Consider the following 11,207-nt stretch of genomic DNA (forward strand, 5'->3'; position numbering starts at 1 on the left):
AGGGATCATTGTTAGCCATCATACATGCGACAATCCCATCACTGACAGATGACATCTGCTCCACATGAATTATTCTCACTGACATCACACAACATAGAGCTGATTCTCACACTTACCTCGTCTCCTTCCTCTCTTTTCTTCATTTTCTGAGTTTTGTTCCTGTGTACTCAGATTTTTTTCAGATTTCCTTTCTTTCTGAGCTGGAAATTCTGATCAGAAAGTAAAAAAAACCCTCAGTAACAATATATTCTTATAGGATCTGCTTTGTATTTATAATGTAAGTAAAGGAGCTGATTCTCACACTTACCTCGTCTCTTTTGCCTCTTTTCTTTATTTTCTGAGTTTTGTTGCTCTCTAAGCAAATACAGCGAAGATTTTCTTTTCTCGAGAGCTGGAATTTCTGATCAGAAAGTAGAAAAAAAAAACAGTAACAATATATTCTTATAAGATCTGCTTTGTGTCTATAATGTAAGTAAAGGGACGACTTATTACTTGATACTACTGTGCGGTCACTGTGGCTGAACGACAGAGGAATCTTATTCATAAAGAGGTCAGGGATCATTGTTAGCCATCATATATGTGATGGTCCGTACTGGACATCTAGTGTCTCCCGGAAGTCTGTGTTACTGTTTTGGTTCAGCAGTCCGAACAAAGCTTGTTGAAAGGATGCAGCACAGCCAATCAACAAACTTTTCTGGTGTGGGCACTTCAGGCCCCATCACAGCCATGCCAAGTATTGGTATGCCTGTGATTGGCCGGCGCAGTATAAAGGGGACCCCATGTCATTTTTGGGGGTGCACCTCCCTTTAATAATCAGTGAAGGCTATGCAGACAGCCGTGAGCTGATATTAATAGCCTGGGAAGCTTCATGGACATTGGCCTCTTCCCAGAATAATAACACCAGACCCGAGCTGTCTGCTTTCCCTCATCTGGGCATTTTTTTATTTTATTTTTTTAATTATTATCTAAATACATGTACAGTAAGCTACACACACATACTGCACTAAATTATATATCTCACTGACAAATTTCTAACTATGCACAGGCACCGGCTGGTGAATACCGTATTTTTCGGTCTATAAGACGCACCTAGGTTTTAGAAGAGTAAAATAGAAAAAAAATGTAAGCAAAAAATGTTGTCATGATGCCCTGTTAAGGGGGAGGGGGTCTGCTTCTGACAATGTGTAATGTACCCTACTTCCGTTAATATCCCCCATCCTGGTATATATGGCCCCCTCCTTCCTGTTATATGTGGCCCTCATCCCCATCCTGATATGCAATGGCACCCCAATCCACCATCCTGGTATGCATGGCTCCCCAATCCCCCATCCTGGTATGCATGGCCCCCTTATCCCTCTTCCTGGTATGTATGGCACCCTTCATCCTGTTATGTATGGCTCCCCCGCACACCCATCCAGGTATGTATGGCACCTTCATCCCTCTTCCTGGTATGTATGGTACCTTCATTCCTCTTGCATCCCTGTATGTATGGTCCCCCTCATCCTTCATCCCTGTATGTATGGACCCCCTCATCCCAGTATATATGGCCCCTTTCATCCCTGTATGTATGGCCCCCCTCATGCCACATCCCTGTATGTATGGCCCCCCTCATGCCTCACCCCTGTATGTATAGCCCCCCTCATCCTTGTATGCATTGCCTCCTCATCACTTATATGCATGGCCCCCTCATCCTTGTATGCATCGCCCCCCCTCATCCTTATATGCATGGCCCCCTTCATCCCTGTATGTATGGCCCCCTCATCCTGGTATGCTTGGCACCCCCTGTTCCCTGTCACGCTGCTCATAAAAAAAATAAACAATCATACTCACCTCCTCTCTCCTCCAGCGCTGTGTTCCCCGAACATCCACGGGTCTGCACATCCCTAATAACAACTGCTCCACATTAATTATTCTCACTGAATGACATCACACAACATGGAGCTGACTCTCACGCTTACCTCGTCTCTTTTCCCTCTTTTCTTCATTTTCTGAGATTTCTTGCTCTATACTCAGATATATTGAAGATTTTCTTTCCACGTCAGCTGGAATTTCTAATCAGAAAGTAAAAAAAAGCCCTCATTAACAATATATTCTTATAGGATCTGCTTTGTGTCCATAATGTAAGTAAAGGGACGACTTATTACTTGATACCACTGTGCGGTCACTGTGGCTGAACGGCAGAGGAATCTTATTCATAAAGAGGTCAGGGATCATTGTTAGCCATCATATATGTGACGGTCTGTACTGGACATCTAGTGTCTCCCGGAGGTCTGTGTTACTGTTCGGGTTCAACAGTCCGAACAAAGCTTGTTGAAAGGATGCAGCACAGCCAATCAACAAACTTTTCTGGTGTGGGCACTTCAGGCCCCATCACAGCCATGCCAAGTATTGGTATGCCTGTGATTGGCCGGCGCAGTATAAAGGGGACCCCACGTCATTTTTGGGGGTGCCCCCCCTTTTAATAATCAGTGAAGGCTATGCAGACAGCCGTGAGCTGATATTAATAGCCTGGGAAGCTTCATGGACATTGGCCTCTTCCCAGAATAATAACACCAGTCCCGAGCTGTCTGCTTTCCCTCATGTGGGCATTTTTTTATTTTATTTTTTAAATTATTATCTAAATACATGTACAGTAAGCTACACACACACACTGCACTAAATTATATATCTCACTGACAAATTTCTAACTATGCATAGGCACCGGCTGGTGAATACCGTATTTTTCGGACTATAAGACGCACCTAAGTTTTAGAGGAGCAAAATAGAAAAAAAATGTAAGCAAAAAATGTTGTCATGATGCCCTGTTAAGCTGGAGGGGGTCTGCTGCTGACACTGTTATAGGGGTAATGTACCCCACTTCTGTTAATATCCCCCATCCTGGTATATATGGCCCCCTCCTTCCTGTTATATGTGGCCCTCATCCCCATCCTGATATGCAATGGCACCCTAATCCACCATTCTGGTATGCATGGCACCCCAATCCCCCATCCTGGTATGCATGGCCCCCTCATCCCTCTTCCTGGTATGTATGGCACCCTTCATCCTGTTATGTATGGCGCCCCCGCACACCAATCCTGGTATGTATGGCACCTTCAACCCTCTTCCTGGTATGTATGGTACCTTCATTCCTCTTCCTGGTATGTATGGCACTCTTCAGCCCTGTATGTATGGCCCCCCTCATACTTCATCCCTGTATGTATGGACCCCCTCATCCCGGTATGTATGGCCCCCCTTCATCCCTGTATGTATGGCCCCCCCTCATGCCTCATCCCTGTATGTATAGTCCCTCTCATCCTTGTATGCATTGCCCCCCTCATCACTTATATGCATGGCCCCCTCATCCTTGTATGCATCGCCCCCCTCATCCTTATATGCATGGCCCCCTTCATCCCTGTATGTATGGCCCCCTCATCCTGGTATGCTTGGCACCCCCTGATCCCTGTCACGCTGCTCATAAAAAAATAAACAATCATACTCACCTCCTCTCTCCTCCAGCGCTGTGTTCCCCTCTGTGCCGGAATATTCACTGCGTGCGTGGGGAGCAGTGACCACTCATTTTCCCTAATAGTTTGCACGTGGTAGCCGCAGCGCGGCTCCTGCTGCGCTCAGCTGTCTGTGTGCCCGCTATTAAAGTCCCATGAATATTCACCACATCCCGTTCGGGTTCGGGATCACGTTAGGGTAACATTCTTGAGCCTGATGGACCCGAACATCCACGGGTCTGCCCATCCCTAATAACAACTGCTCCACATGAATTATTCTCACTGAATGACATCACACAACATGGAGCTGACTCTCACACTTACCTCCTCTCTTTTCCCCCTTTTCTTCATTTTCTGAGATTTCTTGCTCTATACTCAGATATATCGAAGATTTTCTTTCGACGTCAGCTGGAGTTTCTAATCAGAAAGTAAAAAAAAGCCCTCATTAACAATATATTCTTACAGGATCTGCTTTGTATCTTTCCTGTATATAGTAGAATTGTTCTACTCCTGTCCCCTATACATCTGGTAATCTGGAAAAACTTTACAAAATTAGGCAAATAGAGATACAGTATGGGCCTATGGGCAACATAATTGGAATCCATGAAACATGTATAACATAGAAGACCACTAACAAAAATACCATATGAAAGTATTTGAGCCTTGACATCAACATTCTCATTTTTTGTGCTGTAGACATGTACATACCTGACAATGGGGACGAGGGTGGCAAGCTGGTAATAGCATCATCTCTAATAGACACAGGAAAAGATTCTTTCTGCCTGTTTGGAAGAAAATAAACGTGTAAATTACAAGTAAATTCGGTATAGAAGGGGTTGTCTCACTAGATTAACATCAACAATAAGGCCTATTAGGATATATAAGAGTTATGGTAGGGAAGGTTTCCTACTCAAAACTACCTTCTATAAAGCAGAGCGAAAAACCACTACCAAGAATGGCTGGCATGTAGTACTACATCTCTCCTACAGTGTGGGCATCACTAAAAGTGCATGACTGGCTGCAATTATGGGCTGTCACCACCAGAGGTTTCTGAAGCTAAAAGCACAATGACTGCTAATCACGGGCGATGCATGCTGTATTTGTTGTTATGGTATTTATGTCCTATATTTGGGTTTGTGCATATACAGTGCCTACAAGTAGTATTCAACCCCCTGCAGATTTAGCTGGTTTGATAAGATGCAAATAAGTTAGAGCCTTCAAACTGCATTCGAGAGTAGGTTTTATGAACAGAAGCATAAATCTTACAAACCAAAAAGTTATGTTGCTCAGTTGAATTTTATTAAATTTTAAACATAAAAGTGTGGGTCAATTATTATTCAACCCCTATGTTTAATATTTTGTGGAATAACCCTTGCTTGCAATTACAGCTAATAATCGTCTTTTCTAAGACCTGATCAGGCCGGCACAGGTCTGTGGAGTTATCTTGGCCCACTCCTCCATGCAGATCTTCTCCAAGTTATCTAGGTTCTTTGGGTGTCTCATGTGGACTTTATTCTTGAGCTCCTTCCACAAGTTTTCAATTGGGTTAAGGTCAGGAGACTGACTAGGCCACTCCAACACCTTGACTTTTTCCCTCTTGAACCAGGCCTTGGTTTTCTTGGCTGTGTGCTTTGGGTCGTTGTCTTGTTGGAAGATGAAATTACGACCCATCTTAAGATCCTTGATGGAGGAGCGGAGGTTCTTGGCCAAAATCTCCAGGTAGGCCGTGCTATCCATCTTCCCATGGATGCGGACCAGATGGCCAGGCCCCTTGGCTGAGAAACAGCCCCACAGCAGGATGCTGCCACCACCATGCTTGACTGTAGGGATGGTATTCTTGGGGTCGTATGCAGTGCTATCCAGTCTCCAAACGTCACGTGTGTGGTTGGCACCAAAGATCTCGATCTTGGTCTCATCAGACCATAGAACCTTGAACCAGTCTGTCTCAGAGTCCTCCAAGTGATCATGAGCAAACTGTAGACGAGCCTTGACATGACGCTTTGAAAGTAAAGGTACCATACATGCTCGTCTGGAACGGAGACCATTGCGGTGGAGTACGTTACTTATGGTATTGACTGAAACCAATGTCCCCACTGCCATGAGATCTTCCTGGAGCTCCTTCCTTGTTGTCCTTGGGTTAGCCTTGACTCTTCGGACAAGCCTGGCCTCGGCACGGGAGGACACTTTCAAAGGCTGTCCTGGCCGTGGAAGGCTAACAGTAGTTCCATAAGCCTTCCACTTACGGATGATGCTCCCAACAGTGGAGACAGGTAGGCCCAACTCCTTGGAAAGGGTTTTGTACCCCTTGCCAGCCTTGTGACCCTCCACGATCTTGTCTCTGATGGCCTTGGAATGCTCCTTTGTCTTTCCCATGTTGACCATGTCTGAGTGCTGTTCACAAGTTTGGGGAGGGTCTTAAATAGTCAGAAAAGGCTGGCAAAAGAGATCTTTAATCCACACATGTGAAGCTCATTATTCTTGGTGCCTGAACTACTTCTTAATACTTTAGGGGGACCAAACAGAATTCTTGTGGTTTGAGGGGTAGAATAATAAATGACACTCTGAATTAACTTTTAAAGTTTTTTAAAAAAAAAATAAAAAAAAACAAAAACAAAATTTGCTGCAGTGCATTTCCCACTTCCAGGCTGATCTACAGTACAAATGTCACAATGCCAAGTTAATTCCGCATGTGTCAACCAGCTAAATCTGCAGGGGGTTGAATACTACTTGTAGGCACTGTATATTAGTATGAAGCTCCCAGTAATGACCTTAGAATCTACTCACATTTCTGAGATGCTTGTGCTGGATGCCGGGGTACACTCTGGAGGGGACTTGGGATCCTCATTGTTCATCCTCCTAGTAGCGGTGGTACAGAGCTAAATGTGGACAACAAGAAGATATTAAATACTTTTTTTTTACTTTTACAGGTCTTTTTTTACATATTTTAGATTAATTGTTCTCATACTTACTTTAGAAAGCTTTTCAGAAGAAGATGTAAAATTCTGGAAGTTAAAGCTCTCATTGTCCTCCTCATCCTCTGAGACGAGATGTTTGTTTATATCAGAGTGATCTACCAGAGATAAGTAATGAAGTATTATTAGAGATTGTTAGTTTAGCACAGTCACCATTTATCCGTAATATTAATGGGAGCCAATTGTCTCAAATTATGGTAGACGAGACAAATAGCTGCTTTGTCTAGATGACGTCTCCTTCTACTTACTGATAGGGGAGCTTATGTCTACGTCTGACAAAAGCTGAGGAACGTACTCAGGCTTCTGACTTAAAAGGTTGTCAAAGTCTACATCACTCAGGAATGGATGACCTTTGATCTCAAATGCTCCTGCTGTAGAAGACAAAACAAAAGTATTGCGGATATTGTCAGAGACTGCTCCATATCTGAACTGTTTAACTTAATCTGAACTAATGACATAACTGAGCAAACATGAAGGAAATATACTGAAAGTCATATTATGGCGAACTAAAAATGGATGAGCTGATAGAGAAGTGCTGAGTCTCATGGACTTGAGCGATATGTCCTTGGTGTAATAATTATCTGTTACCTGTCCCAAGTCTTTGTGCAGGAATTTTTCTGAGCAGTTTAGTGATGAGGTTCTGAGCAACAAAGGGAGGAACGGGATTACAATCCCAAATTACGCCTCCTGTTATATAGAAAAAGACAGAAAATGAAACCTCTTTATTGGACTGTACGACAAAGCAAAGGAAATAAGTAAACAAATGTAACCAATCAAAGCTATAATCGGATTATTCTACTTACCTGTGACAACATTTTCATAAATCTCAGTTGGGGAATTTCCATAAAATGGAACCAATCCCACAAGAAATTGATGTAGTATGATCCCCATTGACCACCAATCAACAGGTCTCCCATAGCCTTTTTTCAGGATGACCTCTGGGGCTACATAATATGGGGTGCCACAGACCTGGAAACCAATAGAAGAAAGAGATGAGATTGATGATACCATTAATATGACAAGTTCTCACCATAAAAACACAATGACAGAAGATAAAATATCAGTGGAAAAGTTCTCTAGGAATGAAGAACGTAGAGAAGAAGCAATAGTGTGATGAGATTTGTAAAGAACAAGCTGGGTTTCTGTAAGTGATGCTGACCTCATGGTCCCGGAACTCTCTGGTGATGTCCTCTGTTAATTGCTTGTAGATGTTGGTTTTTGGTATCATGACACCAACTTTTGAAAGCCCAAAATCGGTAACTTTAATGTGTCCAGCAGATGTTATCAGGAGGCTGCGAAAAAAAAGATGATTTTAGCCTTACAGACTATATGATAATAAATAATAACTTTCCCTCCTTATTATACTACAGGGGCACTTACTTCTCCGGTTTCAGGTCTCTGTGCACCACACCACAGCTGTGCAAGTATTCCACAGCTACAACCACTTCTGCAAAGTACAAGCGGGTCAAGGGGACAGATAAATGACCCCTGGTGTTTAGAAGGGTCTGACAGTTTCCACCTATAGAAAAAAAGGAAATATGACAGGTGAGGGGTTTATAAATCAGATCCCTGTGACGAATAATGAGAAGTCAGCAGATATATTTGGCAGGAGAGAATATATACAGATGTAAAGGATAGTGCACATAATATTAGACAAAAGTAGTGGTAAAATGTGGTCCTTAACTAATTACATAAATACATGTCCCACTCAATATGAGTGGCCCCTCACACATAATTTGGACCACAACACAGAATGAGGATCCCCACACAGAATAAGGACTCCCACAGCACACCACTCAGTATGAGGACCCCACTCAGTTTAGGGGCATTCACAGTCAGCAACTCAATATAGGAGAATTCACAGTCTCCCATAGCCTCTCGCACAGTATTATGTCTCCCACAGCCCCCAATTCAGTATTATGGCCCTCACCAGTCCCCCACTCAGTATTATGCCCCCCACCAGCCCCATCACTCAGTATTATGGCACCTACCAGCCTCACTATTTCATATTATGGCCCTCACCAGCCATCTAATCAGTATCATGGCCCCCACCAGCCCCACCAATCAGTATTATGGGCCTCACCCGCCCTCCATTCAGTATCATGGCCGCCTCCAGCCCCACCACTTATACAAATCAGTATAGTTGTTCCCACGAGCCGCTTAACTCAATATTATGACTCCCAGCAGCCCCACCACTCAGTATTATGGCTGACACAAGCCTCACTACTCAGTATTATGGCCCCCATCAGCCCCATCACTCATTATTATGGACCTCACCAGCCCCACCACTCAGTATTATGGCCCTCACCAGCCATCTAATCAGTATCATGGCCCCCACCAGCCCCACCAATCAGTATTATGGGCCTCACCAGCCCTCCAATCAGTATCATGGCCTCCACGAGCCCCACCACTTAGTATTATGGCCCTAACCATCCATCCAATCAGTATAATGGCCCCACCACTCAGTATTATGGCCCCCTCCAGCCCCATTACTCAGTTTTATGGCACCCACCAACTCTCAGTATTATGGCCCTCACCAAGCCTCCAATCAGTATCATGCCCCCCCCCCCATCTTCCAAATCAGTATGATGGCCCCCATCAATGCTCCAATTAGTATGATTGGCTACCTTCAGCCCCTTATTCAGTATTATGGTCGCCACCACTCAGTATAATTGTCCCCACTAGCCCCCCAACTCATTATTATGGCTCCCTCCAGCCCCACCACTCAGTATTATGCCCCCCTGAAATCAGCATGATGACCCCCACCAGTGCCCCAAACAGTATGATTGGCTACTGCCAGACACCCATTTAGTATTATGGCCCCTACAAATACTAACATAAAAAGCACTACTCATCTCACCCCATTCCCCAGGCATTCTGGTCAGTGCAGTGTGAGTACTGAGTCGCCACACTACAGGCGTGATGCTATTGCGACTTTTCACCTTCAGTGCACAGAGTCTCAGACTCACCACAGGCTGAATGGTGGATCAGGGAGCTTTTGGCTTCTTGATCCACCATTCTGTTCAGCCATATTCGCATTCTGAGGATGTGGCTATGCTGAAATTTTGATGATAGGAACAGGGATGGGAAACAAAGCAAAGTGGCGCGGGACCCCTCCGACTCATGGGCACCATAGTACCCGTGCACACAGATCAATGAATTTCCGGGTATCTTGGTAATATATAACCTATAGTAAATTCTCTGAGGGGATGTAGCCAACCACTTGGACAAATCCTAATTATATGAGCGGTGATAAGATGTAAGCAGACATGGATTGAATATAATATAATGTACATGTCCTACCTTCTACATACTCCATAACCATACACAGGTGAGATTTAGTTGGAAAGGAGCAGAGCATGGAGACCACAAAGGGACAATCAGCGAATGTTAAGATGTCCCTCTCCAGAAAGGCCAATTCCACTTTTCTTGGAGTATCCAGGTTCTGCTTGGCCATTTTCTTCATTGCAAAGATCTGGTGTGAGTCTTTATGGTGCACTAAGTATACGGCCCTGGAGAAAAGGAGAATCTATGGGTTATAATGAATCCTTATTAATAGTCCATCTATAGAAGTCATTACATGATCTTCTGTACCAATTCTTGAAATCTGGCCGTCACTGGATATTCATTTCAAGAAATTAACAAAATAGCACTTAGATCAACTATGGGAGATCTGCACAATGCCATGTCTGTCTGAGGCCTCACCCATGTCGCATTAGAGACATGGGAGAGAATCTACCCAAATTCTTCTTGGCCAGATTCTCTATATTTGGTCAATAGATACGATTCTGCCCAAGTGACATTTAGTGCAAATTGAAATTCCTCCAATTGCTGTAAGAAGAAATTTGTTATGCTCCTCCCATACCCTATGGCATAATAAAAGGAGGGGATGGAAGTAGTTAAAAAAATAATAAAACATGTTATACCCACCTATCCTTGGCTCTCACCTGTCCATCACTGCAGTCCTGCGTCCTCTGTGCCAGTCTTTGGATGTTCTGGCGCCCCCTTCTGGTGCTGAGGCCAGTGATTGGACTCACATTGTCATGGTGGAGGATGTGGGTGCAGATGTCATTGACGTCAGTATCGTGTCAATCCTCACGTGACCGTGTGCAGCCAATCTCTCTTATCAGCTCCATAATGGAGCCGCCCCGAAAAAAACAAAGTCCGCTGAGGAGGAGAAGGAAGCCCTGGTGGAGGTGCAGCATAAGAACAGGTGAGGGGCTAGGACAGGGGAATGGAATCTATTATTTTAATCTCTTTCCTTAAGGGTATGTGTCCATATGAAGTATTTGGAGCAGAAAGTTTTCCACCAAATCTGCATCCCTAGGCAGGAAAAACTATGCAAAAAAGAGGTGCGTTTTGTCCTGTTTTTACCTGCGTTTTTGTTGCAGATTTTTCCCCACTTATTATTATGTGTGAAATCTGCAGAAAAAATACTGAAAGAAATGACATGATGCAGATGTGCTGCAAATCTGCAAGGAAAAATAAGCATCGTGTGCATAAGATTTCAGGAATCTCCATCACTTTGCTGGCAACATGAAATTCCTCAGGTTTTGTGACAATTCTGAGCAGAAAAAACACAGCAAAAATGCAAAAAATTTGCAATGTGTGCACAGGCCCTTACAGTCTGATTTGTTATAGATCAGTTTGCTCAGCTGTATATAAATGACCTGAATAGTGAGAATTAGAACAGTGATGTGGACTCAGATCATTTCCCTATGATAACGCTGAATGGCAGAGCACAGAGGCAGAA

General features: G+C 43.9%; 1 long non-coding RNA gene across 1 annotated transcript; it reads right to left on the reverse strand.

Moving 5' to 3' along the window:
* Positions 1–1,965: 1,965 nt before the first annotated feature.
* On the reverse strand, positions 1,966–4,272 carry LOC141235829 (uncharacterized). Its single transcript, XR_012301561.1, has 3 exons — positions 4,191–4,272; positions 3,807–3,899; positions 1,966–2,051 (listed from the first exon to the last, which is right to left on the reverse strand). It is a non-coding gene; the product is annotated as an uncharacterized lncRNA (long non-coding RNA).
* Between the last annotated feature and the right edge of the window lie 6,935 nt (positions 4,273–11,207).

Source organism: Phyllobates terribilis, unplaced genomic scaffold (genome assembly GCF_046119375.1).
Source record: "Phyllobates terribilis strain yellow unplaced genomic scaffold, ASM4611937v1 Scaffold_685__1_contigs__length_823148, whole genome shotgun sequence".
NCBI lineage: Eukaryota > Metazoa > Chordata > Amphibia > Anura > Dendrobatidae > Phyllobates > Phyllobates terribilis.